This window comes from Notothenia rossii, assembly GCF_949606895.1.
Source record: "Notothenia rossii genome assembly, chromosome: 8".
Classification (NCBI taxonomy): domain Eukaryota; kingdom Metazoa; phylum Chordata; class Actinopteri; order Perciformes; family Nototheniidae; genus Notothenia; species Notothenia rossii.
In genome coordinates this window covers 59432972-59439500 of record NC_136906.1, presented here as the reverse complement: position 1 = coordinate 59439500, position 6529 = coordinate 59432972, and the positions used below count along the sequence as shown (strand labels likewise).

General features: G+C 46.7%; 1 long non-coding RNA gene across 1 annotated transcript; it reads left to right on the top strand.

The window, feature by feature from the left end:
• Positions 1–3202: 3202 nt before the first annotated feature.
• On the top strand, positions 3203–4598 carry LOC307016963. Its single transcript, XR_013801980.1, has 4 exons — positions 3203–3351; positions 3439–3515; positions 3743–3881; positions 4023–4598. It is a non-coding gene; the product is annotated as an uncharacterized lncRNA (long non-coding RNA).
• Positions 4599–6529: the final 1931 nt, after the last annotated feature.

Genomic DNA, 6529 nt, shown 5'->3' with positions numbered 1-6529 from the left:
AAGTATTTATTCTATATTTCCTTCTATATGTGGATTTGAATGTATGTCACAGTCCTCTGTTTATTTATTTTTAAGAAACGCAACACATGGTTTTCAACAGTGGAACGATTTATGTGAATGCCAACAGCAACATCCCAAACTTCTTTCTAGCCAATATTCATTATGTTGTTCAACTGTAACTGACCAATTGGGTGTATTTTGTTTGCAAGTCTGTGTTCAACATACTACTTGGAGTACGCTTAACGCGGCTCAAGTCTGTACTGAACATGGACACGCAAAACTCTCAACAGGTCAGTGTTTTTTTTCATATCTGATACCAAATCTTGCTGAAATAATGCCACACTGGAGATGTATAGTGTATGTAGTTAAGGGTTTAGTTATTGTACATTTCAATTGTGTTATTTATGTTCAATGTGTTAAATGTATTCAATGTATTAAAATAACTACCCAAACATTATATTGGTTAAATGTTCATTGTTCATTGTATATGTAAGTTATTTATATGTATGTAAGTGTTGTCTCGTGTGTATGTACTGTTTGTGATCGTTGTTGTGCTCTCACTCGTGGCCTGCACCTTGACGTGGTGAGTGGGCTTTAAACTAAGACAGGCCATTTATGTTTGAAATATCATGCTAACAAACCTGTCACAGTCCAAACTGTGTCCCTGTTTGTTCCCCTGTGTGTGTGTGTGGAGAGGGTGTGGTGTCCCTTGCAGGCAGCAGCCTGATTGCTCTCACCTGGCCGTCGGACTCAGCTGTCCCTCATCATCTAATCAGGACACAGCTTATCTACTCCAGTCTCCCAGCAACTCACCGCCAGATTGTTTTCTACACCAGTGGTATTACGTCCTCCGTGACTTCCTGAACCGTTCAGTATTTGTGTATCTTGATGATATCTTGATATTCTCACAGACCATGGAGGAACACACCCAACATGTGCAGCAGGTTCTACAAAGGCTCCTTGAGAACAAGCTGTTTGTCAAAGTAGAGAAATGCACATTTCACGTGGATTCAGTGGATTTCCTGGGCTACATCATTGAGCAAGGTCAGCTGAGAACAGACCCAGAGAAGGTACAAGCAGTGGCACAATGGCCCAAGCCTTCCACCAGGAAGCAGCTCCAACGTTTCTTGGGCTTTGCAAATTTCTATCGCCGGTTCATCAGAGACTACAGTCGTGTTGCTGGTCCTCTCAACCAACTCACCTCCCCAGCAATCCCCTTCTCGTGGACTACTCAGGCTGAGGCTGCCTTCTCTGAGCTGAAGAGACGTTTCACCTCGGCTCCTATTCTTCTGAACCCTGACTCATCTCTTCAGTTTATTGTTGAGGTTGATGCATCCAACACCGGTGTGGGGGCGGTTCTATCACAACGCTCAGTCTCCGACCAAAAGCTGCACCCTTGTGCTTTTTTTTCCCGACGACTGACAACCCCTGAGCGCAACTATGATGTTGGCAACAGGGAGCTGCTTGCTGTTAAGCTTGCGCTGGAAGAATGGAGGCACTGGCTGGAAGGCTCTGAACATCCATTCATTGTGTGGACAGACCACAGGAACCTGGTCTACATACAAACTGCCAAACGACTAAACTCCCGTCAGGCACGCTGGGCATTGTTTTTTGGGAGGTTCAACTTCACCCTTACCTACCGACCTGGTTCTAGAAACCTTAAACCTGACGCATTGTCCCGGCAGTTTGCAGTGGATCAGGATCCCATAGCTCCTGACACCATAATCCCCGCTACCAGAGTGGTGGGCGCTGTAACATGGGAGATTGAGAACTCAGTGAGGAAGGCACAGAGAGACCATCCAGATCCAGGAAAGGGTCCAGCTAACCGTTTGTTTGTACCTGACTCTGTCCGCTCACAGGTTCTCCTATGGACCCATGCTTCCCGCTTTGCCTGCCACCCGGGTGTGAGTCGGACCCTATCCCTCCTGAGACGACACTTCTGGTGGCCTTCTATGGAAGCGGACTCTCGAGCCTTTGTGCTGGCCTGCACGATTTGCGCCCGTAGCAAGTCTTCACACCAGGCTCCTATCGGTCTACTCCAGCCTCTCCCAGTCCCTAGTCGTCCCTGGAGTCACATCGGCCTAGATTTTGTTACCGGCCTCCCGGTTTCACAGGGTAACTCAACCATTCTCACTATTGTTGATCGCTTTTCCAAAGCAGTTCATTTTGTGCCTCTTCCTAAACTCCCCACAGCCTCTGGAACTGCTGACCTCCTGGTCAATCATGTTGTCCGGCTCCATGGCATTCCAACAGACATTGTTTCCGACAGAGGGCCACAGTTCATATCTCAGGTATGGAAAGCATTCTGTCGAGCACTTGGAGCATCTGTCAGTCTCTCCTCAGGCTATCATCCTCAGACTAACGGGCAGGCCGAAGGAGCCAATCAGGACCTTGGAGCTGCACTTCGCTGTGTCACCTCCCGGAATCCCACCTCCTGGAGCTTACATCTGCCCTGGATTGAATACGCTCATAACTCACTGTCTAGTTCTGCTACCGGTATGTCCCCATTTGAATGTTCTCTTGGATATCAACCCCCTTTGTTCCCAGCCCAAGAGGATGAGATCGCAGTTCCCTCTGTCCAAGCCCATCTCCGTCGTTGTCGTAGGATTTGGAAGGATGCCCGCTCTGCCCTTCTCCGCTCCGATGAACGCAATCGGCATATTGCAAACCGCTACCGGACCGCAGCTCCCCAGTTCCAACCAGGTCAGAAAGTTTGGCTTTCTTCAAAGAATATTTCTTTACAAGCTGAGTCTAAGAAGTTGAAACCACGCTTCATTGGCCCCTATGTGATCGAGCGCATAATCAATCCATCTGCTGTTAGACTCAAGCTGCCTCCCTCCATGAGAATTCACCCAACCTTTCATGTGTCCCAGTTGAAACCAGTGTTGTCCAGCCCTTTGTGCCCTCCAGCCATCTTCCCTCCACCCACCCTTGTTATTGATGACCACCCGGCCTACACGGTCCGACGGCTGTTGGACATTCGCCGCCGGGGCCGTGGGTACCAGTATCTGGTTGATTGGGAGGGTTATGGTCCTGAGGAGAGGAGCTGGGTGTCCCGCAAGCTCATTCTATGTCCCTCTCTCATTCGGGACTTTCGCAGGGACCACCCAGATAAGCCTGGTGGTTCGCCTGGAGGCTCCCGTTGAGGGGGGGGTACTGTCAGTCCAAACTGTGTCCCTGTTTGTTCCCCTGTGTGTGTGTGTGGAGAGGGTGTGGTGTCCCTTGCAGGCAGCAGCCTGATTGCTCTCACCTGGCCGTCGGACTCAGCTGTCCCTCATCATCTAATCAGGACACAGCTTATCTACTCCAGTCTCCCAGCAACTCACCGCCAGATTGTTTTCTACACCAGTGGTATTACATCCTCCTGGCTGCCCATTCAGTTATCCTGTCTGCGTGTAAATCCGTACTCTTTGTAACTAGTTTCTCTTGTGTTTCCAGTGCAATCCCTCGGCCATCATCCACCAGAGCTTCCAGCCAACCTGCCTGCTTCTTCCCGCATCCTACCTGCCTGCCCGGTAATCAGTCCAGCCTCTCACTGCCTACCTCCACTCCGGACCTCCATAATCACCAAACCTGCCTGAGTCTCCGAAACAATAAACCATTTAAACATCTTCAGTCATTGCCTGCGCCTGGGTCCTGTTTAAAACATAATCCTAACAAAACCTGCAATTACAGAATTGAATGATAGTGGTTAAATATGTTCATTTCTTGCTGACATTATTTGTTATCCTTTTCCACATAGCCTCTCAGATGGATTCCTGTTTCATCTGTTGGTTTGCCACTGTCCAGTGTCTGCCAGCTGCCAACTTCTGTCAACAGGAAGAACTGTTGAACACTTGTCACTATATGAAGCTCAGCGCAAGTTCTTTCAGGAAGACTGGGTATGTATACATTCACTCTGCAGCTGCTTATAATCAGCTCATCACGGGCGCTGTCTTTAACCTATTACATTCACCTCATTCTCCAGCAGCCAATCACTGTGCTGCAGCCAAACTTTAAAATGGTTCTCCTCTCTCCTGCAGTCAGCTGTGATTTCAGGTGTTCATGCTGCCGCCCGCCTCCTCTCCACCCACCTCTGTTCATCATATCCAGAGCCAGGAGAGCTAATCCAAAGACCTCATCACACCTCCTCTTCATCACATCTCCTCATCAAATCCAGATCTTCAGCATCATAATCACCAGTGTCTAGACCCAGAGGGATTCCCTATATGCTCACGGCTTTTCCCCTTTTAGATATAAGATTTCAGGATCGGGGTCTAATCGCCAAAGACTTAACATTTATCATATGACATGTGTCAATAAATGTTCTTTAAACAAAATGAAGTCTCTCCTGATTGAACTGTCTGGACCCCATCCTCAACTTTTTTTCAAACCATGAAATGCCTTCAGAGGGCTTTCCTGTTGATCATGTTTGGTGGATTTTTTAATATAATAATTGCAATCAATATTATATATATTACCTTTTAATCTATATAAATTGTATTTAAATTTGTTGTCACTATTTCTTCCACCTATGCCAGCCATCAGAGGTATACATGTGTTAACTGTGTTAATCTCTTTTAGGTTTCATTTCTTATTTTTGTGAATTTCTATATAAAATGCTGATTTCTACCTGAAATGCTTATGTATTTTTAATTACATTTTCGTAGAGCTTTACTTTTTCAGCTGAATAAATATTATAACTCCAGATGGTTTTGTTCAGCATTGCCAGCTTCACTGTTGAGCTTTATATTGTGCCCAGCATTCTCCTGTGCTCTGAAATCAAAATGTGGATAAGCATAAAATAACCCTAAAATAAACACTACAATACAACTTGTTATTTGACACATACAAGGTTGTTCATTTGTGTGTATAGATATACAACACAGGCTATATACATATACACAGTGGTTAATTTGAGCCGGATCCTGCCGGAACAGGATCCGGCCCCTCTTCATTTTGGCCACCCTGTGTTCCGGCACCTATTTGGGCAGATCCGGTACCTCTCACAAAAAATAAAAATTTAAATGGTTAAAATGAAATAAAATATGCAGATATTAATTTACAGAAAAAATCCCAAGAATTTCATGTCGTTTATTAAGATTAAGATTTGAAAGACTCGGAGATCTGTGTTGACGCACTGAAAAGCTGGACCAACGGACAAACGTCTTTCACTTTTGAAATTCGCCACATGAGGAGCACGTCGCAGAGAGGAAGAAACGGTGATTCAATGCAAGCATGTCAAAAAGACAGTTAAATTGACTGTCTTTCTTCAAAAAGAAGGAAGAGGTAATAGACACTTCAAAACGAGTCAGAAAAGCCTCCACAAGCAGCGACGAGGGCAGCTGCAGCGGTCATGTTGATGGTCAAAACCAGGAGGAGGTTAGCGCCGCAACAGCTAGCCAGCTAGCTAACCGACAGCTAGCCAAGCCCGGGCAGCGGGTCAGGTTCACCGCCAGCCGGAACAGGAGCCAGCTACCGTCAGCCAGGTGGACCACCAACAGCAACGGGTGGGTACCCTGGCATCAACTAGCCCGGTACAACAGCCGGAGCAAGAGGCGAGCGGAACCGCGACATCAGCTGGCTTACAGCAGGAAGATTCAGTAGGAGAGGAGAGCGCATTGAGCGTAGAAGAGTGTGGGACGTCCAGCGACAGGTCAGTTTTTTCTAACTGTGGCCAAGAACTTGGAGGACCGTATGTTATCTCAAGGAGGCCGGATGCCAGATAAAACTGGATATAACAAGTTCATTGAGGAGTTGAAGGTGCTTTACGCACAATACTGGCCCGAGGACGCAGGTGCGCTGTATGGAGAGACTGAGGTCGAGTCACTGTGTCAGCGCTTCAACATTGCCAACCCGCGCGCAGTCATACGGGCCTACAGAACGTACAGAGACTCAGATGGTAAAGACACCCCCGATGAGCTGATGGAGTTACTTGTTGCTGTCAACAGCATTCCCATTGCAAGTGCTGAATGTGAGCGCGGATTTTCTCAAATGAACTTGATTTGCACTCCCAACCGTAGCTCTTTGCTCACATCCACCATGTCATCTTTACTCTTCCTAAATCTTGTTGGACCCCCCCTGGCTAAATTCAATCCAGTCCCGTACGTGAGGTCCTGGGTGGCCAAAGGACACAGAACTGCCACAGACACACGCAGTAAAAGCAGAAAAAAAGAGATAGAGGACAATCCGGACATGCTCGTGATGTGGGGTGTTTTAAACAACTAAATATGGTGAGCAAACATACTGTCTATTAATAGGCCGCCGTGCCAATCTTTGAATAGGCCTAATAAATATTTTTTTTACACGTTAAACCTGTTGAGAAATTAATTGCTGGCTGTATACTGAAGTCCCACCTGTGGTGATGTGGGCATTTGCCTATGTTGTGCGTACTAGCCTAAACAATTATAAATTATCGTCATAACATTTATACCATGGATACTATTTGAAATTGAGGCTTGTAAGTCCCACAGCGTTGCAAGTGGACATTTTCATGTTGTTTTCAGCACCTTTTCTGTATACGTTCCGGGACCTGTACGCGTCTCGTCAT